General features: G+C 41.8%; 1 long non-coding RNA gene across 1 annotated transcript; it reads right to left on the reverse strand.

The window, feature by feature from the left end:
* Positions 1-21,609: 21,609 nt before the first annotated feature.
* Positions 21,610-22,884, reverse strand: LOC124252723. The gene is made up of 3 exons (XR_006892013.1): positions 22,873-22,884; positions 22,297-22,403; positions 21,610-21,844 (listed from the first exon to the last, which is right to left on the reverse strand). It is a non-coding gene; the product is annotated as an uncharacterized LOC124252723 (long non-coding RNA).
* Between the last annotated feature and the right edge of the window lie 1,052 nt (positions 22,885-23,936).

Consider the following 23,936-nt stretch of genomic DNA (forward strand, 5'->3'; position numbering starts at 1 on the left):
CATTTGGGGGGTATATTCCTTGACACAAACAACTAAGAAATTATGGCAAGAATTTTATTGCTCTGTTTATATCCATAATAGTATACCCCAACTCTAAAATGTCGAAGCGATCAGCCGTTTGGCAGCCACATTCCATCTAAGGTCGAGGTCATTCGTACAACCCGTGCAATGTGTCACGTGAGAGATTTGACGTGGTGTACCGTTCGTACACCCCGGCAAAGCCGCCTACATGGTTTTGTACATATGTGACATTCCTAAAAATACAACTGGGAAATGGATACATTGATAGCTTAGAACAACTACATGAAATATCTAATGGTCTAAACCCAGGTATTTCAACTCTGCAACACTGATGATTACCAGGCTACAGGAAATAAATCTACTCCATTGCTGATTAAAATCGACTGGTATAAAAGGATTCCTTGTCTAACTACTGTAATTTCATTCTTATCCGGACTCACAGCGGATCCTCACTGTGATTGTGATGTGTTGTGGGTTGTAGCAGGTAATGGGACGAGTTATCTCCCTTAGACCAGAACAGTGTGCGGCAAAATGTTTGTCTGTCTGTGTGTCTTTTTCGAAGCGTGAAAGCTACACAATTTCACGTTCGCCATTGATTCATCGTTGTACGTCGGAGTTTGTAGGTTGGAAACGAAGAAACAATAAATTCAAGTACGCAGAGACGAGTTTTTATTTGTGAGTACGGAACAGTGAAATTGTATTCACAAGCTGAGATAGGATGGAAATGTGCGTTCGCTTTTGCCATGTGGTCGCCATGTGCTTTGCAATTCGAAGTTTCATGGTGGATTTGTGAAGTGAGACATTGTCAGATTGTTTTCATCGTAAGTTGATGAGAATTTCTTGCATATATTTATACAATTCATCGCCAATATGAGTGGCAATCAATCAAATGTGGCGGCGAGTGTGAAAAGTGACAGAAGTAGAATTTCATCGAAGGCCGCAGCGGCAGCCGACATAGCGGCATTGAAAGTTCAGATGAAATATGCAGATGCAGAAGCACGTAAGAAATTAGAACTGGACAAATTATCGATGCAGAAAGAATTAGACATGGCGGAGGCGAGGTTTTCTGTGTTAGCTGATGAATGTGAAAGGACATTTTTGTATGGGAGAGACATTATAGTTGATCAGAAACAACAAAGTGCAGAAGAGTACGTGAAAGATTATATAGTCAATAATCCCCTGATGCCTGATGCAGTCGAGACTCCCACCATGGAACCTCAAGTTGCTACAGCTACCACAAGAGAGAATAATTGGAAACCTACCCCTGCACCTCGTGTGTCCACTAGACTTTCTTATTTATCTCCTGAATTCAGACAAAATGACAATTCGTTGAACATTGCTGAAATCACAAAGTCATTTGCTGATCAAGTCTCCCTTGGAAGGCTTCCTATCCCTGAACCTGGGGTATTTATGGGTGATCCAATCATTTTCGTCAGCTGGAAACGTGCTTTTGAAACATTGATTGAAAGTAGAGGTGTGCCACCTGCAGAACGCATCTATTATCTACAGAAATATCTAGGTGGATCTGCGAGGGAGTGTGTTGAAGGATTTCTGTTACTGAACACTAGTGAGTCGTACGAAGAAGCAAAGGCTTTGTTAGAGAAACCATTTGGCAGCCCCTTTGTGATCGCCAATGCATTCAGAGACAAACTTGACACATGGCCCAAGATTGAGGGTAAGGACGGTTTAGCTTTACGAAAACTCTCGGATTATCTTGGACAGTGCTTGATCGCCATGCAGTCGTTGGATACACTGAACATCTGGAATGATGAGAGAGAAAATCAAAAGATTATTACAAGGTTACCTGAGTGGCTAACTTATCGTTGGAGCAGAATTGTTGCAAATTGGAGGGATCAAAGACATGCCTTTCCCCCATTCAAGGAGTTTGTTTCCTTTATAAGGAAAGAATCAGACATTATGTGTGACCCTGTCACACTATCCCGTGTATCTACTCGGAAATCAATCTCGGAAAAACCGATAGTTCCTAGGAAACGGACAGTTTTTCAGACTTCACAAGTTAGCACAGTATGTCTGTACTGTAACAAGAACAATCACGATATTGACAGTTGTCGAGCATTTGTGGTTTTATCCATGCAGCAAAGGAAGGATTTCGCACAGGAAAGAAACTTGTGTTTTGCTTGTTTGAAATCAGGACACAGATCTATGAACTGTCCAAAGAGAAGTAGATGCTCCATTTGTGGAAGGTACCACCCGACACCCCTTCATGGAAATATCCGTGAGAGATCTTTGCCTCAACACTCTCATCAAACCGAAGCAAAGGAAACAACAACACAAAACAGTCAGGTTGAAAGTGAGGCAACAAAATCCAGTGTTAGTCATGTGAGTGGTCATGTTGACAGCGGACAAGGTGATCAGTGTTCTATGATACTGCCTGTGTGGGTATCGCATCGTGATAGGCCTGAATATGAACGTTTAGTCTATGCCCTATTGGACACCCAGTCGGACACTACATTCATTCTGGACAAAACTTGTAAGTCATTGCAAGTTGAAGGACCTGAGGTCAAGTTGATGTTGTCCACAATGACGGCAGAAGATCAGCTTATCAACAGTCAGAAGATAAGTGGTCTACAAATTCGTGGTTTTAATCATCATGAGCAAATCAGTTTGCCCCCGGCATACACCAGAGACATTATGCCAGCAAATAGACAGCACATACCAACTCCGAGTAAAGTAAGAATGTGGTCTCATCTGCAGCATCTGGAAAGTGAACTTATCCCTCTATGTGATGTTGATGTTGGTTTGTTGATAGGCTACAACTGCCCGCGTGCACTCACACCAAGGGAAGTAGTTCCTCCAGTCAATGACAACGATCCCTATGGACAAAAAACAGACTTGGGTTGGGGAATAGTTGGAACTGTTTATCATAAGGATGTTGACCACTGTGGAGTGGTTGGATTCAGTCATCGCGTGATGACATCTGTTGTTCCATGTGCGTTACAGTCTGAACCAGAGAAAACCAAGAGAGTGTGTGTATCTTACAAGACTTCAATCAAGGAAGTACCGGTATATCCAGCCGATGTATCCAAGATGATGGAAATGGATTTCAATGACAGAAAGTGTTCAGGTGATCCATTGTCATTAGATGACCAGGAATTTCTGTCAATGATGGAGAACGGCATACATCAAGGACCTGATGGACATTATGAAATGCTTTTTGCCGTTCAAGGGATCAGATCCCATCTTACCAAACAATAGAACTGTTGCTTTAAATAGACTCCAGCAGCTGAAGCGACGTTTTGTGAGAGACCAACATTTCCAGAGTGATTACAAGAGTTTCATGGACAAACTTCTTAAGAATCACCATGCTGAACAAGTGCCAGTGTATGATGTGAAAAATGAGTCAAGAAGTTCTTGGTACATACCTCACCATGGGGTGTACCACCCCAAGAAAAGGGACAAAATACGTGTAGTGTTTGACTGTAGTGCCCAGCATCATAGCATATCACTCAATGATCATCTTCTGAAGGGACCAGAAATGACAAACACATTGATAGGTGTGCTCTGTAGATTCCGCAAAGAACCTATTGCGGTGCAATGTGACATTGAACAAATGTTTTACCAATTCAATGTGGTAGAAAAACACAGAGATTATCTTAGATTCTTGTGGTTTGACAACAATGACATTAACTCTGAGCCCATAGATTACAGAATGACTGTGCACCTGTTTGGGGCAGCATCATCCCCAGGATGTGCCAACTATGGACTAAAACAAGTGTCGAAGGATTACGAGGACCAGTATGGTTCAGATGCAGCTAAGTTTGTGCGTGAGAATTTCTACGTCGATGACGGCTTGACTTCCGTATCCACAGTGGAAGAAGCTGTTCAGCTCATACAGAAGAGCAAACAGATGTGCAGTGAGGGTGGAATAAGGCTCCACAAATTCATATCGAATTCAAGAGATGTATAAGCAGCAATCCCGGAGGAAGACTGTGCGAAGGAGGTAAAGGGAATTGACCTCATGAAAGATCCTTTACCGCTCGAACGAGCCCTCGGTGTGAACTGGTGTATAGAATCTGACACTTTCCAGTTCCGCATCACACTCAAGGATCAGCCTCTCGTCAGACGAAGTGTGCTATCAACCATTAACTCCATCTACGATCCACTGGGCTTCATCGCTCCTGTAGTGTTAACAGGCAAACAGGTTTTGCAAGCTGCTTGCAAGGATCAGCTGGATTGGGACAGTCCCTTTACCAAACAATCTAAGATCTCAGTGGGAGAAATGGAGGTCTGAACTTTTCTATCTAGAGGAATTAGCAATTCCAAGATGTTTCAAACCTGAACACTTTGGTGAAGTCAAGTCGCAGGAACTTCATCATTTTGCTGATGCGAGCATGTTAGGCTACGGTCAGTGTACTTACCTCAGGAGTACAGACGTTAATGGCAATGTGTGCTGTGCCTTCGTTATTGGGAAAGCAAGAGTGTGTCCCCTGAAACCAGTCACGATACCGCGACTTGAACTAACAGCCGCTGTTATTTCCGTACGCATCAGTCAGTTTCTTCAAAGGGAACTTCACTGTGAGAAGTTAAGAGAGGTGTTTTGGTCTGATAGCAAGGCAGTGTTGGGCTACATATCAAATGACTCAGTTCGCTATCATGTGTTTGTGGGCAATCGTGTTCAACAAATCAGAGAACATACAACACCAGATCAGTGGAGACATGTCAAAGGTGTGGACAATCCTGCAGACGAAGCTTCGTGAGGTGTTAGTGCTCAGAACTTGGCCACATCAACTTGGCTCAGTGGTCCAAGATTCCTGTGTGATCCCAATTTCGACATTGATAATCAGGAATGTGAACGTTTTGAGGTATCTCTGGATGATTCAGAGATAAAGCGAGTGAAAACCCTCGCTTCTAGTGTTCGAACAACGTTCGAAGTAAGTCGTCTGAGTCATTGTTCAAAGTGGAAGAATGCCAAGAAAGCTGTTGCTCATTGTTTGAGATTAAAGCAAAAGCTGATGCATAGAATTCGTAAGGAATTTCCCAATGAACCTGTTGATAAAGGTGAGACTCCAGTGATAGGATCACTGTCTGTTGATCAGTTAGAGAACGCTGAACTTGAGATTCTTAAACATGTGCAATCTGAGTGCTTCTCAGGTGAAGTGAAGTTAATCGTAAATGGACCCTGAAACAAGTTAAGGGAACAAGTCCATTGTTCAAGCTTGACCCGTTTGTAGACTCCAATGGTCTTCTTCGTGTTGGAGGAAGAGTGCAGTTGAGTGAACTCTCGGACAATTTGAAACATCCAATCATTCTACCCAAGCGTCATCATATCACAACCCTCATTATCGGACATTATCATGAGGAGGCAGCACATCAGGGACGTGGACTCACAGCAAATGCCGTACGTGCTCATGGCTTTTGGATAATCGGTTGTTCATCATCAGTGAGGTATCATATCGCCAAGTGTGATATGTAGGAAACAGCGTGGTTCAGTTCAGGAACAGAAAATGTCGAACTTGCCGACTGAAAGAATGTCAGAGGCTCCTCCATTCACCTATTGCGGCATGGACATGTTTGGGCCATTTTACGTGAAAGAAGGAAGAAAGGAACTAAAGCGTTATGGCGCGCGCTTTGTTTACCTGTTTAGTGTGTAGGGCTGTACACATTGAGGTTACCCACACATTGTCTACGGATTCATTCATAAATGCGTTGAGGAGGTTCATCTCTGTGAGAGGACCTGTTCGCCAGTTGAGATGTGATCAGGGTACTAACTTTGTGGGAGCTCAAGGAGAATTATATGATCCTGATTCTGTGAAGAACTTCATGTTGAGCAAAAACTGTGACTTTGTGTCATTTGTCATGAATCCACCCAGTGCTAGTCACATGGGGGGAGCATGGGAACGACAGATTCGTTCAATCAGAAGTGTACTCTCTAACCTCATGTCACAAGTCGGAAAGCAACTGGATGACGAAGGTTTACGAACCTTAATGGCTGAAGTAATGGCGATAATGAACAGTCGGCCATTAACAGTGGACACTTTGTTTGATCCAAACTCATCAGAACCGCTGACACCAAATCATCTTCTCACCACTAAATCAAACATTGTTTTACCGCCTCCCGGCAAGTTTCAGAAAGAGGACATGTATTCTCGCAAGCAATGGAGACGTGTTCAGCACTGTGTCAATGAATTTTGGCACAGGTGGAAAAGAGAGTTTGTGCAAAACCTGCAAGTACGTCAGAAGTGGTTACGACCATGTAGAACTTTGAAAGCTGGTGACGTTGTGTTAATCATGGATGATAATCTGCCGCGTAATCAGTGGAAGATCGCACGTGTTTGTGAAACTTACACTGGTAAGGACAATCTAGTACGTAGAGTGAAGGTGGCTGTCGGGAACAGAAACCTGACAGTGAGTGGTAAGAGACTTGGACCTGTATCTTACTTGGAGAGACCAATTCACAAATTGGTTTTACTGGTGGAGAAGGACGAGCAGAATGAACTATGAACTGTGCAACCAGTGCCAAATGACATTTGCACATTAACATGAACATTCATGGTATGAGCAGACATTGTGTGCCAAAATCACCTCAATACATTAGTGTGATGCTAACGTGTGAAATTCTAAAGGAATTTGAAGTAATTATATTCATAATAGTTTATGTACAAGTGGTACTGTTGTGTTTGCAGATATTGCTGTACAAGTATTTGAAATTAGAGAATCCTAATTTGGGGGGAGTGTAGCAGGTAATGGGACGAGTTATCTCCCTTAGACCAGAACAGTGTGCGGCAAAATGTTTGTCTGTCTGTGTGTCTTTTTCGAAGCGTGAAAGCTACACAATTTCACGTTCGCCATTGATTCATCGTTGTACGTCGGAGTTTGTAGGTTGGAAACGATGAAACAATAAATTCAAGTACGCAGAGACGAGTTTTTATTTGTGAGTACGGAACATGGGTGTTAATGTTGCAAGCAGATGAAGTCTCTTTTAACGCCATTCCTATCCCCTTGTATTGTCAGGTTACAGCCTTAAAACGGCGTTCTATCGCGAGTACGTATAATGCAAATATGATTTAGTATCGATAATGTACTATAAACAGCAGGTCAAGTATGATTTGCACACAATATTACTGATAAAAACTGTTTCTGGACCACAAATAATGCAAGTAAGGTGCCTTCGGTGTGTAAGTGTCCAGTTACAACACGAGGCTGGCTTGATTATCAAGTCACTTCTTTGATGAGTTCACATGTGATTTGTTAGCGATATCTCAAAATGATATGTGCTGTGTGTTAATAAATAGAAGTGTGAACGATGCTTCAATGTAATGACCTACTTAATGTGGTTGACTTGTGTGGTTACCTTAACATGCATTTGGGGCGGTGGGGTAGCCTAATGGTTAAAGCGTTGGCTCGTCGCGTCGAAGACCCGGGTTCGAATCCCAACATGGGCACAATGTGTGAAGCCCATTTCTGATGTCCCCCGCCGTGATGTTGCTGGAATATTGCTAAAAGCGGCGTAAAACCAAATTCAGTCAGTCAGTGACATGCATTAACATCTTATTTTGTCACACACGAGACATAGGCGCCTGACTCTGATATATGTATAAGTATGACCTATATATATAAGATATCTATAGGTCATACTTATACATATATCAGAGTCAGGCCTAGATATATAAGATATATATAGGTCATACTTATACATATATCAGAGTCAGGCGCCTATGACACGAGATTAGGTTTGGGTTGTTTAGTTGAGGCCCGAATTGACACAACGGTCGATACACTACATCCTTAGATAAATGCCCCACCACCGTAACCGACTGCCGGCTTAGAAAACACCAGCAGCAGTGGGATTCACACATTGTAGCAATGTGGGGAATCGAGCCCAGGTCTACTGCTTGACGAGAGAACGCTTTTAACCACTAGACTTCCCATCGCCCCGTGTGCAGGGAATGTAGGATTGATGGTTTCTACCTGCTTGTTTGCACATACACACATTATATAATACACGCTGTGGCATACGCCCAAATACCCCCACACGTTGTCATGTGTCAGTCTATATAAACAGCACGAATATGTAGTCAGGCAACAACACTGTAAACATGCACCGGATAGATTACACTTCAAGATTGTAGCCACGTGTCATCTGCCGGAAGTGACCTCTGTGCCACAGAGAAGGAAGTTATTTGTCCAGATAGGTGTGTTGTTACTGTCTTCTTCTCGCTGGCCAGTACACGGTTATCTGTCTGGTCTAACATTTGCTAGAATATGTCACGTTGCCACGTTGTTACTGCTGGAGGTACAAATACCATGGTCGTACGTTATAAATCCTGGTTATTTGTGATACGTAACAACAACAAATTTCTAGTTTCGTTTTACGATGATGGCAGCTACTCATACACGCCATGACTCACCGTAATTGTTTCATATGGAGACAGACAAGCCTATATCGTGTTGCAATGGTTTAAAAGTACGTGTTGTACAAAATTGTATCAGCTGGCTTCTCACATACGCCATGACACACTGTCTTTGCAGGGACGTAGCTACCATTATAAAAAACAGTCCGGGCTTAAACATAATTGTTGATATAAAAGGTTGAGAAAGCCCTCAATACTATCGTAATATAAAGCGTTCCAACCTATCGGGCTTACACGAAAAACAATTGGCTTGCTACGCGCCTGCTCTGTGTCATATCGAGACAGACAAGCCTCATCGTGTTGCGTTAGTTTGAAAGTATGTTTCGTACCAGCTTGCTACTCACAAACGCCACGACACACTGTCTTTGTGCCATATCGTGCACACACAAGCCTTTGTCGTCTTGCTGTAGTTTGAAAGTGTGCTCTATGCAAAATCCTACCAGCTGACACTGTGCTGATGTTGAACGTACGGAAAGGATCGATTGAAAGAATAGTTCTCTTATTGTGATCGTGGTGAAAAGTCTGCACTGCAGGGATATATGTGGTATTGACATACATGACAAGGGAACTCTCGTTGCTAACGAACAGCCTCGCCTCAGTGGGTTGTGGATAGAATGTGGATGTGTTGTCCGGCGCCCAGTATTTCGATGACATAAAGCAGCACAAGCCTATTCAGACACAGTATTATGTGTCTGAGAAGAGGTTTCTATTTCAAATTACTGCCTCGTCTCTCATACAATACAATAAACTGGCGTTAGTTCTGACATACACAGTCTGGTGCGTCTTGCAATTCATTGTAGTTTGCTTCTTTTATAAGCTTTGATGGATTTTGTTTGTTGTGTAACGCTGCACTCAGCAATATTCCAGCTATATGGCGGCGGTTTGTAAACAATCGAGTCTGGACCTGACAATCCAGTGATCAACAGCATGTGCATCTACTGAATTTGGATGCTATAACGTGTCAGTCAAGTCAGCGAGCCTGACCACCCAATCCCCTTTGTCGACTCTTGCGACTTTTTCTAACCCGGAGCATGACGGGTTGTTGCTTTCCTGAATGTGTGTCTGGAGCCTTTTTATTATATTTAATTAATGTTTTTTAGGAATCATTTGTACTGAAAATATGTTAATCTCCGGGAATAGCTGTTATTCTTCACAGAGACTAACTCAACGAGACATTGTGTTGAAGACACAGTTATATGTCTTATTTGAATAGATGGACAAACAGACAATGCAAAGTTAGGGATATATGAAATGCTTAAACTGTCTGGTAACACATCAGGAATAGGTTTTTACAAAATATTATATCGGCTTGAAAGTACATTCGTCAGTGAATTTGGAAAATATAGGTAAGAAATCTGTCGAATGGAGCATGCAAATCACAATAACCACCTTTGAAAAAACAGGTGCTGTTACGGGTGCGTTGTCTCGAGGTCAAATATTTATACACGAGTACTTGAATATATGGATAGGTATAATTACAGATTACAAAACTCCAGTGTTTATGATTGTGTGGCACGAACAAAACTTTGCAAAAACACCACAGAGAACGGCAAAAAGGGCTCTAAAATGGTCTTTTTTCAACATTCTACTGTGGACCCAAATGCCTTTGGTCACAATAAGCGATTTGAAGTTCGGTGTAAACTTAAACATTGAGATGCCTGTTAACTGTTCTTTGGATGCCAAGTATATGTTGGTTTGCAAACTACCTATCTCACCATAAAGGGAAATATAACAGAGATCACTCATTAAAGTTTACTGTCTTCCAGAATGGACATCTTCCCCAAGTGTTCTGTCTGTCAGCAGCAGTTTGTCCTCAAAGGTCCCGCCCCCTACCTACTGCCCTGTCTACACGCGGTGTGTGAGACGTGTGTGACATCTGCAGCTGGTGGTGTGATATCATGCTCTACTTGTCAGACGGAGGTCAACCTCACAGATACAAGGCTCAAGAAGGATGCAGTGAGACAGAAAGAAATATTCCATCTGACAGCCAAACATCGCCCCACAGAGCTTCTCTGTACACATGAAGATGACGGCAACCAGGCTGTGTGTTGGTGTCGGGAGTGTGAAGAGCTCCTCTGTGAATACTGCCAGAATATGCACAACAGCTTCAAACTTACCAGAAAACATGTACTTCAAAACCTCAGCGACTTTATACCCGTTGTCTCAAACATTCCAATCCCTTGCAGTATCCACAGCCCTGACTCCCTTTATCTTTTTGATCGGAGATGCAACATTTTGATTTGTGGAAGATGCAGATTTGAAGATCACGCAGATCATGAAGTTGAGAAAGTAGATGTGGTAGCTGAAAGTATTCTCAAACAGATGGACCAACACAAAACTGAGCTGGCAACCTTACAAGCTCGCCAACAGTCCAACATTCAGAATATCAGACGAGGGACCGAAATCACAGATACAACGCACAACACACTGAAGGAAAATATTGGCCATACTTTTAGAACTCTGCGATCACAACTTGACCAACGAGAGAAGCAACTTCTGACTGATCTTGAAGGTCAGACGAAGACGGCCAAGACAAGTCTCCGTACTCAGCTAAACACATGTGAAGAAGCTTCGAAGAAATGCTCTGAGGTTTTAGACTACGTCACCAGGTTCTCACGTATGCCTCACAATCAGATCTCCTGGAGTTGGAGAGTCCTGTAAGGGAGGCAACTCGGACTTTCCTTGACACTGTTGAGACTCAAACACAGGACATACCCGCAGCTGTTTTTAACACCAACGACTTGTCAAAGCTGAAATCAAACATATCACAATTTGGGGCTGTCATGACCAAGGACATGGAAAAAGAATATGCAAAAGGTATTTATATGAGATATGATTTCACGTTCTTTTTTTATTGCGTGTAGGAGTGGAACAGCGTTCTATAGTGCTTACAGATGCACTTTTCTTATGGATACACAATGCCATTTAGAAAGTGATCAGAGTTGATTTTTTATTGCGTGTAGAAATGAAACAGCGTTCTACAGTGTTATGTTGTATTTGGGACTACACGTTTTCAGTAAATTACAGATTCTATGACTGTTTTGGGTCTAGAATCCGTAATTTACTAAGAAGCGTCCTTCAAACTGACATTGTCTATTTATATCCGTCGGCTGTGTGGGCGGTGTCAATTCACATTTGTCAGAGGGATACACTAAGTACATGATGTAGTCTACCAGTTGTCAGACTTCTATTTCTATTGAAACCGCGGTGGTTGAGTAGGTTAGATCGCTGACTTTATGTGATCGGGTGCCTGACTCTGAGAATGTAGGTTCAAATCACGACTGGACTCAACCTAACAAAAAGTACTAGAATTTGTACTTTACGGAGAGAGTGTAATCCCAAATCATGTGACACATCATTCTCAGGAACTCGAGTTTTTTGCTCGAAAGACAAGTAATGTTATATTTAAAGCACCGGTAGTTATTGACACAATGCCATTGTCTAGTCAGCGGAGTTGTATTAGATACTTAAAAAACACGCACTTTATAAACAGTAACACTTGCTCATAATATGTTGGAATGTTACAGTCGAGATTTCTTATGGATGTCCCATTATCGCTGATGGGGCGTAAAGCACCAATTATTCATTCATTCTTAAGGGTGTATTTACATCATGGTGTTTTATTCAGGAAACTCAAACTGAACATGACTTCATAGCTGAGATGTAAATCAAATATAAGAACGTGAGTTTGGTAATTAAAATAATATAATGCACCATAACCGCTAAAGAAAAGCGTATGAGATAGTATGTATGACTACAAAGTATTAAATGTACTAGAACCAACTAAAATGTAAGACAACGATCTAAAACATTCTGAATCCGTTTTCAGAAGTACATGTCCATAATTACCTCTCTAATGTCTACAGCACGTCGCTCGCCGCGAATAGCTGTAATATTGCTGATGCAGGGTTAAGGAATAATTATTCATTCATTCATTCATTCATTCATTCATTCATTCATTCATTCATTCATTCATTCATTCATTCATTCATTCATTCATTCATTCATTCATTCATTCATTCATTCATTCATTCATTCATTCATTCATTCATTACATCGGAAAACAGAAGAGGGTCATTGACTGAGACAAAACCAAAATCGAAATACATGCAAGCTATATCAGAATTAACAATCTGAGACTGATATGCTTTTTAAACATTCACTTTATTAAAAAGAGGTACAAGGTAACTTCAGTTATTTTGGGTCACCCTGGAGACCCGGGTTCGATTCCCCACAAGGGCACAATGTGTCAAGCCCATTTCTGGTGTACCCCGTCGTGATATTGCTGGAATATTGTGTAAAGCTAAACTCACTGACTTACTCATTCAATTATTTGGAGGTATTTGTTGACAACGAAGAGGGCACAATTTATAGATAACACCTTTATAGTGACTACACATCGTAGGCCGTTATAAGGTTGTCAGACCATGTAAAGCAATCCAGAAACATCGCTGTGCCAGTAGATAACATATACGGCATATTCGGTACATTTTATGTTCCTTTCCGAGTTAAGTTTAAAATATTTAGATAGTTGTACATACCTATCACCTACCGTCCCATATGTCCCGACATACATACAGACAATAATGTCTGATTAAGGGTTATCTTTTCAGAGCATCCATGAGAACGAAAACATCGTGAAGAGAGCCTTAGAAACCACCCATTTCATGCTTGGTAGAGTCCAGTCACCTTTGTTCCTTTACTTTCTTCGTTCAGATAACGGAGTCCAGGTTTTAACACTAAAATGTTGGCCTGTGTGTTGGCTTTATTATTGACATTCACTACAAGATATGAAAATGTTGTTTTATCAAAGTGATGGCAATGTTGATGTTGCAGGGCAGCTCAAGGAATGCGATGTTCACCTGCTGAATTCAGACGCCTTGGACAAGTCGATGGTGCTGAAGTGTACGTTCACAATCTACCCATTTACCATCTATCCTTACACTACAGCCTCCGACCATATTGTCACAGGAGGTGATTCGGGGGTGGGGTGGGGGTGGGGAAGCTTGGCTACATTAGCCATCCAGTGTATTCTGTAGTAGAATGTTTTGGAACAACTGTTTGGCTAATGATCGACGTACAAAGTGTTTGTTTGTTTGTTGTTTAACGGCGCAATCGGCAATATTCCAGCAATATGGCTTCGTGCTGCAAATACTCGAGTCTGGACCAGACAATCCAGAGATGGACAGCATGAGCATCCATCTACGCAATTGTGATACGATGACTTGAGGCAACCAAGCGAGCCTGATCACCAGATTCCGTTAGTTTTCTCTTACGACAAGCATAGTTTGCTGAACACAAATTCTGATCCCGATGTCACTGCTGACTATATTCGGGATAAAGCAACATCATCCTAGAGAGAATTTGTCTTCTGAATCGGTGACACCTGATTAGTGTTTGCTGGACTGGTCACTTATTGTACCTTCTGACAGAATGTTACACTCAGTAGATACGATGTTTATGTGACAGGGCGTGAAATGATATACATATGACATTTTCGCTTTGTCAGCTTCCTTTGGCCATGTGGACGAGACATCCGACTTCCAATCAAAAGGTCCATGGTTTGAATCCCATCACGGGATACGGTAGTTTTATGGCCTGTACATAACAATCAGTTATCAAAACTGACCTTCACGTTGTTGTGTTTTTTTATCATTTTGTTCTTAAGATTATCTTTTATTCGTTTGTTTGTTGTTTAATGTTGCATTCAGCAATATTCCAGATATGTGAAGGCGGTTTGAAATTATTCAGACAAGCCAGTGATTGACAACATGAGCATCTAATCCACGTTTTATGTGTTGTAGGTATACATCTGAAGTATGACACAGATATAGTCAACCTTGACCTCACTCACATCAACACAGAGGGGGACTTGATCAACAGCATGTCTGACACCAGGTCTGCAGGGAAAGGGAGACTGACGAACTACTGTGGCACATGCAGCACTATCCCCCTCCCCTTGGCTGGCTACCCCCAGTACTGGGAGACAGAGGCCAGGGTCGGACTGGACAAAACACTCACAAGGAGCAGTCTCATCCTTGAGGTTGGTGTCTGTGGCGAGGAAGAGATGGACATGACACACTGTGTAGCCCGTCGTCCCCATGCCTACAGTCTGACCGTCCACCACTGTCCTACTCACAAAGGGATATGTAGGGTAACCTGGAAGGATGAAAAACCTGTGTTACATCTACCTGACACCATCCCCAACACAGCAGGGGCATCACACAGACTACACTACGGTGTTGTCTATGATGACGCAAGGAAGAAGATTGTCTTCATTGATGTGAAGGAGAACAAGATGATGTCGACGTTAGACAATGTAGACTCCAGTCAGCCCTTGTGGCCGATGTTCGGGGTGTACAGCACATACCTCCTCACTGTCAGCATGAGACCTGTGGTGGGCAGCGATATCAACATGACAGAGGAGAAGAAAGCAATGATTGTCGAGGCGCTGTCGTGATATCGTGTTATGACGGGGAAGAAGAAAGCTCTAGTTATAAGACACTGTCATGATGCCATGTCATGACACCGGCGGCCATGATGGTGGGTAGGAACACACGGAGATATGTACCAGCGATATCAACATGACGGGGAAGAAGAAAGCTCTAGTTATAAGACACTGTCATGGTGCCATGTTTTGACACCGGCGGCCATTTCGTGAGTAGGAACACACGGAGATATGTACCAGCGATATCAACATGACGGGGAAGAAGAAAGCTCTAGTTATAAGACACTGTCATGGTGCCATGTTTTGACACCGGCGGCCATTTCGTGAGTAGGAACACACGGAGATATGTACCAGCAATATCAACATAGCGGGGAAGAAGAAAGCTCTAGTTATAAGACACTGTCATGATGCCATGTTTTGACACCGGCGGCCATGGTGGTGAGTAGGAACACACGGAGATATGTACCAACGTTATCAACATGACAGAGGAGAAGAAAGCAATGATTGTCGAGGCGCTGTCGTGATATCGTGTTATGACGGGGAAGAAGAAAGCTCTAGTTATAAGACACTGTCATGATGTCATGTCATGACACCGGCGGCCATGGTGGTGGGTAGGAACACACGGAGATATGTACCAACGATATCAACATGACGGGGAAGAAGAAAGCTCTAGTTATAAGACACTGTCATGATGCCATTGTCGCGAGTAGGAACACACGGAGATATGTACCAACGATATCAACATGACGGGGGAGAAGAAAGCTCTAGTTATAAGACACTGTCATGATGCCATTGTCGCGAGTAGGAACACACGGAGATATGTACCAACGATATCAACATGACGGGGGAGAAGAAAGCTCTAGTTATAAGACACTGTCATGATGCCATGTTTTGACAGCGGCGGCCACTGTCGTGAGTAGGAACACACGGAGATTTGTACCAACGATATCAACATGACGGGGGAGCAGAAAGCTCTAGTTATAAGACACTGTCATGATGCCATGTTATCACACCGGCGCCCATGGTCGTGAAGATCAACACAAAGCGTTGTGGACAGCGTCATAAACATGGCAGAGAAGAAAGTTCTGGTTATTTTATGATGATGGTACTTCAGACAGATAGACAGACACTAGTCTGTATCCTGTCTAAGCAAGATGCTCCTCCCTGATTACTACTAATCTCCTCATCGTGTTGCTGTCAGAAATGTTTGTATTATAATAGCTTTCTACACATTGTTAACATAGAGGACACTGAGTCCAGCCATACTGTACACATTGTTAACGTAGACGACACTAGAGTCCAGAAAAACTGTACACATTGTTAACGTAGAGGACACTGAGTCCAGCCATACTGTACACATTGTTAACGTAGAGGACAGAGGAATGTCCAGCCATACTGTACACATTGTTAACGTAGAGGACACAGAGTCCAGCCATACTGTACACATTGTTAACGTAGAGGACACGGAATCCAGCCATACTGTACACATTGTTAACGTAGAGGACACTAGAGTCCAGCCATACTGTACACATTGTTAACGTAGAGGAAACTAGAGTCCAGCCATACTGTACACATTGTTAACGTAGAGGACACGGAAATCCAACCATACTGTACACATTGTTAACGTAGAGGACACGGAATCCAGCCATACTGTACACATTCTTAACGTAGAGGACACTAGAGTCCAGCCATACAATACACATTGTTAACGTAGAGGACACGGAATCCAGCTATACAATACACATTGTTAACGTAGAGGACACTAGAGTCCAGCCATACTGTACACATTGTTAACGTAGACGACACTAGAGTCCAGCCATACTGTACACATTGTTAACGTAGAGGACACTAGAGTCTAGCCATACTCTACACATTGTTAACGTAGAGGACACTGAGTCCAGCCATACAATACACATTGTTAACGTAGACGACACTAGAGTCCAGCCATACTGTACACATTATGTGTATCTTGATGTCGTGGGTATAAACATGCTGTAAAACAAGTTATGAACGTGAATTTGTTAGTGACATTGATTATATCTGGACTTAGATGATTTCTAGAAATGTGCAATGTAAAACAAGACCTGTAAATAATCTCTTTCACTACTACGCTTATATTATTCTTGTATTCACATCTAACCTCTCTGTAATTTGTTGGTAGAAATAAAAGCCTGAAAAGGGAAAGAGAAATTATGTGCAATTAGTTAATAAAAGTGGCTTGGATATGAAGTGTCTATGAAAGTTGGCTTTGAGTATAATCTTATACAGCAGGACGTTTTCATGTATTTATTGCTTATCCACATCTACTATTCAGCAGCAATCTCCTACTGTCTGCTTGTGTGATGTTGGGAATGTATTGAAGAGAGCAGCTTGTACTGATGGGTCCAACATGTTTCAGGCGCCAATACGTATGGAGGTTCCAACATGTTTTGATTGGCCAACATGAATTAAGGGTCCAACATTTTTCAGGCGCCAATACGTATGGAGGTTCCAACATGTTTTGATGGGCCAACTTGTATTAAGGGTCCAACATGTTTCAGGGGCCAATACGTATGGAGGTTCCAACATGTTTTGATGGGCCAACTTGTATTAAGGGTCCAACATGTTTCAGGGGCCAATACGTATGGAGGTTCTAACATGTTTTGATGGGCCAACATGTATTAAGGGTCCAACATGTTTCGATGAGACCAATACGTATGGAGGTTCCAACATGTTTCGATGAGACCAATACGCATGGAAGTTCCAACATGTTTCAGGGGCCAATACGTATGGAGGTTCAAACATGTTCCAGGGGCCAATACGTATGGAGGTTCCAACATGTTTTGAGGGGTCAACATGTTTGAGGAGCCAATATGTATGAAGGCGTCAGCATGTTTTGAGAGGCCGATATGTATAGAGGCTCCAAAATGTTTTTAGGTACCAACATGTTTTGATGCTCTAATATGCTTTGAGGGGCCAATGAATGAATGAATGATTGGATGAATGAATGAATGAATGAATGCATGTGCTTTATTTCCTCCATTAAGACGGAGAGTACCTATATGAAAACAGGGCTTTGAGGTTCCAGGAGCTGATGCTTTTTGCTGTAATGTCAATAAATACAGCCCACTCATTCAGTGACATGTTTTCAATGAGTGGTGTGATTCAGTCTTTCACTCAGGCGCGTGTCACTGCAAATCAAATTACACATATATCTCAATAATGACAAACTGTACGGCGACGGAGTCATGGCCTGCTCCAACGGCATTCCAACAGGTATGAGCCTTTTCAGGCTGACAGATGCACCGTAGCATGTTGCTGTTGACTTCTGGACTGCCGCCGTGACGGATATTGTGTTGTGTACCCAGATGCATCCCGCGATAATGTTGCACGCATATTTATGCTATCTGTGAGCCAAAGCAGGTGTTCCTGTTGCATCACTACAATTAGTTCCGCATCATTTGAGAACATTTGGAATCCACATTCCTATAAATATAGTTTGGCCTGGCTTAATTTTTTTGCTCGTCATGTGTATATCTATATTTATATTCTGTACAAAAAAAATGTTAAATGATCAGTGCCATTATTTGGATGACGTCAGGGTATAATTAACATACCATCTGTGATTCTTGTTTGTATATGACGTGAATTGGTAAAGATCTTCAAGTGCTGAGCCCAGAGTAACTCCTAGAGATTCCAGTAACACTGGCGTCTCACAGTAACAGTCATCCACCCATCGTTGATTGTGCATAAAACAAAAATATGTACTAGTATATTGTGATGAAGCGTAAAATAAAAAGGTAAATACATGAAATACAGGTAAATACAGGTAAATACAGGTAAATTATTACATCATCCTATCCCGGATATTGACATCATCCAATTACGTCACAAAATAATACAAATACATAGGGTGTTTTTATTTACAATGCATGTTTAATTTGACAATTTAGTTATGAAAATCTATTGCAATTTCCGTGGTCTCTATTTCAACAGGAGAATCCATGTCGATGTATTACGACATTACAACAACAGAAGCGGCATCCATGACTATATATGAGGACATTAAAAGAACATTAGTATGGTCGACGTCAATGTATTAGGACATACAAACAATGTACAAACAGCATACATGACAATGCGTCAGGACATTAAACCAACAGACGCTGTGTATTAGGACATTCAAACAACCTAAATCGCATCCATGACAATGAATTAGGACATTAAAATCACAAAAGCGACATCCAGGACAATAGCTTAAGTAGCTCCTGCAGATTGGCGTCTCACAGTAACAGTCATCCACCACTCGTTGATTTTGCATACAAGAACGATATACAGTGTATTGTGATGAAGCGTACACTATGACTGACTGACTGACAATATTCCAGCAATATCACGGCGGGGGACACCAGAAATGAGCTTTCACAAATTGTACCCTTGTGGGGCATCGAACCCGGGCCTTCGGCGTGAGGAGCGAACACTTTAACCACTAGGCTACCCCACCGCCCCGCGTAAACTATGAAGGTAAATATATGAACAACAGGTTGTACGCCACCCTATCACTTATATATTGACATCATCAAATTACGCAACAAAACAATACAAATGTATTTAATATAAACATTTAGTTATGAAAATCAGCAAAATCCATTGCAATTTAGGAGAATCCATGTTGATGTATTACGACATTAAGACAACAGAAGCAACATCCATGAAAATATATTAGCACATTAAAAGAACATGAGCAGCGTCCACGACAATGTTTTAGGACATTCAAACAACGTACAAGCAGCGTCCACGACAATGTATTAGGACATTGAAAGAACATGAGCAGCGTCCACGACAATGTATTAGGACATTCAAACAACGTACAAGCAGCGTCCACGACAATGTATTAGGACATTCAAACAACGTACAAGCAGCGTCCACGACAATGTATTAGGACATTGAAAGAACATGAGCAGCGTCCACGACAATGTTTTAGGACATTCAAACAACGTGCAAGCAGCGTCTATGAAAATGTAGTATGACATTAAAGCAACAGACGCTACATCCACGATAATGTGAAACATCAGAAGCAGCATCCATGGCATAATGTCCTTGTACCAAAAGAAAGGAGGCGCCTCACACAGTGTACATTTATTTTTTCTCTCACTTTCATTCTCTCAGCACTCGTGTCTCCAAATTGATCTTTCATGAATTTCTTTCAAAACACGTTACTTCGATGGTAAAAATAAGACATTAATGTTGTTGTACTAAATATATATCACGATATACGTTCGATATCAAACTGCTCACCTTAAACTGTAAGAAGCCTATAGTCATCTTGAATGCTCATATTAACATTTACATGAAATTCTTTTGAACAAGCGTAATGGTTTAGAGCGTTCAATATAGTTACCCTTTTCAGTTAACATAGTAGTGAAAGGTAATTCTGCGGTCGAAGCCGTTCTCGTTGTTGTGGTTGCCAACGTAGTACTCGTCAATGATGTCGTTGCAGCTGCTGCTGAACCTACAACACTATTAGCATTCTAATGTTGCGTCAAACAAAATGCAGCCTTACTCAAAATGATTGAAAGCTGAAGCATGTCCCGCTGTCTTTAATGTTCAGTTCAGGTTTGAAATATTTGTTTATCAAACGGTTCTTCCCATAGAAGAGAAACACGTACAGTATCTTCTGCTCTTTACATATGGAACCTGTTCTTAGTAGAAAACAAGACACTCTGCCAGTCCAGTTCACTTGTTCAGTTAGCGCCTACCAGTGTCAACAAGATCCCTCGGAAAGATTTATTGGTATTCTGATTTGGCGTTACACACAAAATGATTGAATGTTGAAGCATGACCCGACCGTTTTCAATGTTTGATTTCAGTTTTACATTTGTTCTCCATTGATGTGCTTGAACTAAATGAGTGGCATGCAAGTTTATTTTTGTGGTATGACTTGTTAAGTTTCAGACTTTAAAAGGGGCCGAGACTAACAAAGGAACATTCAAAGTAAAGAGACAAATACATACTGTACCTTTTGAGCAAGTCTAAACACAAAAGGTTTTGGTAGTTTCTTTGATCTTATGACCTTTGGCAGTTTAATGATTTGTACAAAACGATTTCCCCATCACTATCACAGAAGGCAAGTACCGTATGTCAATAATCTATGTCAAGTGGGATTTAGTATAGAGCTCGAGTCACAAATCAATGTTGTGAGTGAGTGAGTTTGGTTTTAGGCTGCTTTTTAGCAATATTCCAGCAATATCAAGGCGGGGGACACCAAAAATGGACTTCACACATTGTGCCCATGTGAGCAATAGAACCCGGGTCTTCGGCGTGATGATCGAACGCTTTAACCACTAGGTTACCCCACCGTCCCGACAAATCAATTGAAGGTAAGCAGCGTTGGTCACGGAGAGTCTTGGATGGGTGACCGTTTCCGGCAGTTTCACTCCTAGAGGGTTCTGGGACTTCTGTACTGTCCCACAACGACGCACACGTGATTCATGTTGTCTCCTTAAGCAAGTAAGTTTGTTCAAAATCGTGTCTGTTCAAACAGCAGAAAATGGGTACCTGCTGGGATAAGTCACATGACTATTAACCTTCACAGGCAGCTTGGATTATGTATAATGTTCATTATAATTGTACTGCTAAAATCGCTCTATGCAACTGGGCCCTGGGCCCCATTCCTCAAACCGATCGTAGCGCTAAGACGACCGTATCTCCGATGCTTAGGCTTACGAGTGTGGTAGCGCTACAATGGCTTTGAGGAACGGGGCCCTGGTATGTAAGAGTATATATGAGTCTTCATCTGTTCTCGGTCCTGTTCTTGTCAACAGTAATTATTACGGAACACGTAAAGTTACTGATGAATGCAGAAGTAATGCATGCATCAACAATAATAATAGATCACAAATCTCGCTACCTTTCTTCACACAAATATACGGGTGCACATAGTGACATGGAAAGTCATTCCAAGCGCCGAAAACCCCAAAGTTGGGCCCAATGCAGTGCTCTCCAGCTAAGTTGTCAGGCTGACCTGAAAGAGAATTAACATTTATGAAGCACCTGAAAGCAGTACAGATACATTGTGACAGACAACCTATCCTGTGGTGAAGGTGCATTGATAAGTCACAAGGGGCACTTCCAGGCATAAGGTGCTACAACGTCACACTATGGACATAACGAACCATTCTCTGACGATGACTCTGCCCTACAATGGGTAAACAGACACCTGTATCTGAGAGTTTCTCTCAATACACTTACCTGTGTAAGTGAACTGATTTTATTGACTGAAGGTTCCACAGGTGTGGAACTCAGTGGTCTGAGTTTCTGTTATTCAGAGTTATGTCCCTTATGTCCCTGCCAGGATATGATAATTTAAAAATTTCCAGCGTGATCATTTACTTGCCATTACCGTATTAGAGGGCTCAGTTGTCACCCACATGAGAACAATGTCTGTATTGCTACACCCTTACGACAATATGATACCTGATTCCCAGTTAGAGAAATCAGGTGCAGACCCGTCCGTCCAGCGTAAAAACCTTCTTGTTGTAGATCATTTAAACCGATCCAAATGGGCATAGATGATTCAAAACCTGAATCAAAACCTGAAACAAAATGGCATATACATTGATCAAATCAGATACGCTATATGCCATAACTATAATGTGTCTGTTTCTTTAAATGAATTTCCAGAAATGTATCGAAGTCAGAATTTTAAGTCAAGTTACAGCATGGCACATATTTTCCGATTGGCTATTAAAGCTTGCCAGATGAGCTTCTCTTTTTTGACTATGCTTGTAAGTGGAATGTCAGTCCGTTTTGTCAGAACTGATGAAGTAGCAGTTTGTTTCAATGAAATTTGTCGAGGTCACAATGTTAAATCAAGGTACAGCATGGTTGCCAGAAAATTACGTAAACGTTATATTGATATGCATAGGCTTTATTTTTATTTAAACTCCATCAATGTCATAATCATAATTGACACGTTATATGATTCGTTTACAAAAGGATTAAGTGGAAATGATATATTCAGCAAATAGTAGTATAGTTAAGGTTCCATACTTGAGATATATGCAATGTTAGCGGAATGCCAGTCCGTTTTGGAAGAACTGAAGAAGTAGCACTTAGATAACATAGCGCTCGTCAGTAGAAAAGGGCCATTATGTCCACCGTCACATCAATAAATTCAAATAGTTAAGGTTTTACTTTGCACTGAAGGGCCTGTGGAAACAGCTTAGTATCAGAATGAACGAACACGGAGTTGGGTGATTGTCAGACAGTGCATACACTCCTTTAATCACCTGATGGCGGACTCTTAAAATATGTGTAATTGCTGTACAATGCGGAACTCTACCATATTCCAGCATATTCCAGCTGTAAATAAAACGAGTGAATAATATCATGGGCAAACCTCGCTGTCGGTGGACGTCAACATGCAGTTAACCAGGTTTCTGAACTTGAGTGCGTGTCTCTTATCATACGGTGTCGCGTTACGTGCAATCAGTGAAGTATGGTACACTACGAGGTTGTCGTGCACGAGGTTGTACTGACGGTCTTTGTTGTTGAGTTGACATTCTTCCTAGTTTTGGATAATACGATTCTGAAATTCTACACCACATTAATGAATGGCAAAGAATGCAACCTTTTTCTAGCAAGCAGTAGTCAGCTTCTGGTATCGCGGCTTGTAAAGATTCGAAATTTGACTGTCAATATGAGCAGGGACCCACTACCAACTTGACATGTGGACACGCAATCGATCAAATATCACTTGTCGATTCTGATGGAAATCATGAACTTCTAGTAGGGACCACATGTTCGTTTTTTATACTGAATATTTGAAGAAGCAGAGGTAGAGATTACAGTGTGTAAGATTGCAGGCGTATTTCATATGAATAGGTTCTATGATCCATAATTAGTTGATACAAATCTAGGGTTAGGGCTAAAATGTCACCACAGCAAAACGGCACCTGGCTAAAACGGCACCAACTGGACATAACGAAACCTCGACTTGGCGAAAACGGCTACAAATCTTATGGTGAAAACGGCACCAACTAAAATCTTATGGGAGAAACTAGGGACCAACAAGTACCATATTTTAACGTCTTTTGGTATCACGCGGTCGGGGA

Source organism: Haliotis rubra, unplaced genomic scaffold (genome assembly GCF_003918875.1).
Source record: "Haliotis rubra isolate DU_JTF1 unplaced genomic scaffold, ASM391887v1 Scf522, whole genome shotgun sequence".
Classification (NCBI taxonomy): domain Eukaryota; kingdom Metazoa; phylum Mollusca; class Gastropoda; order Lepetellida; family Haliotidae; genus Haliotis; species Haliotis rubra.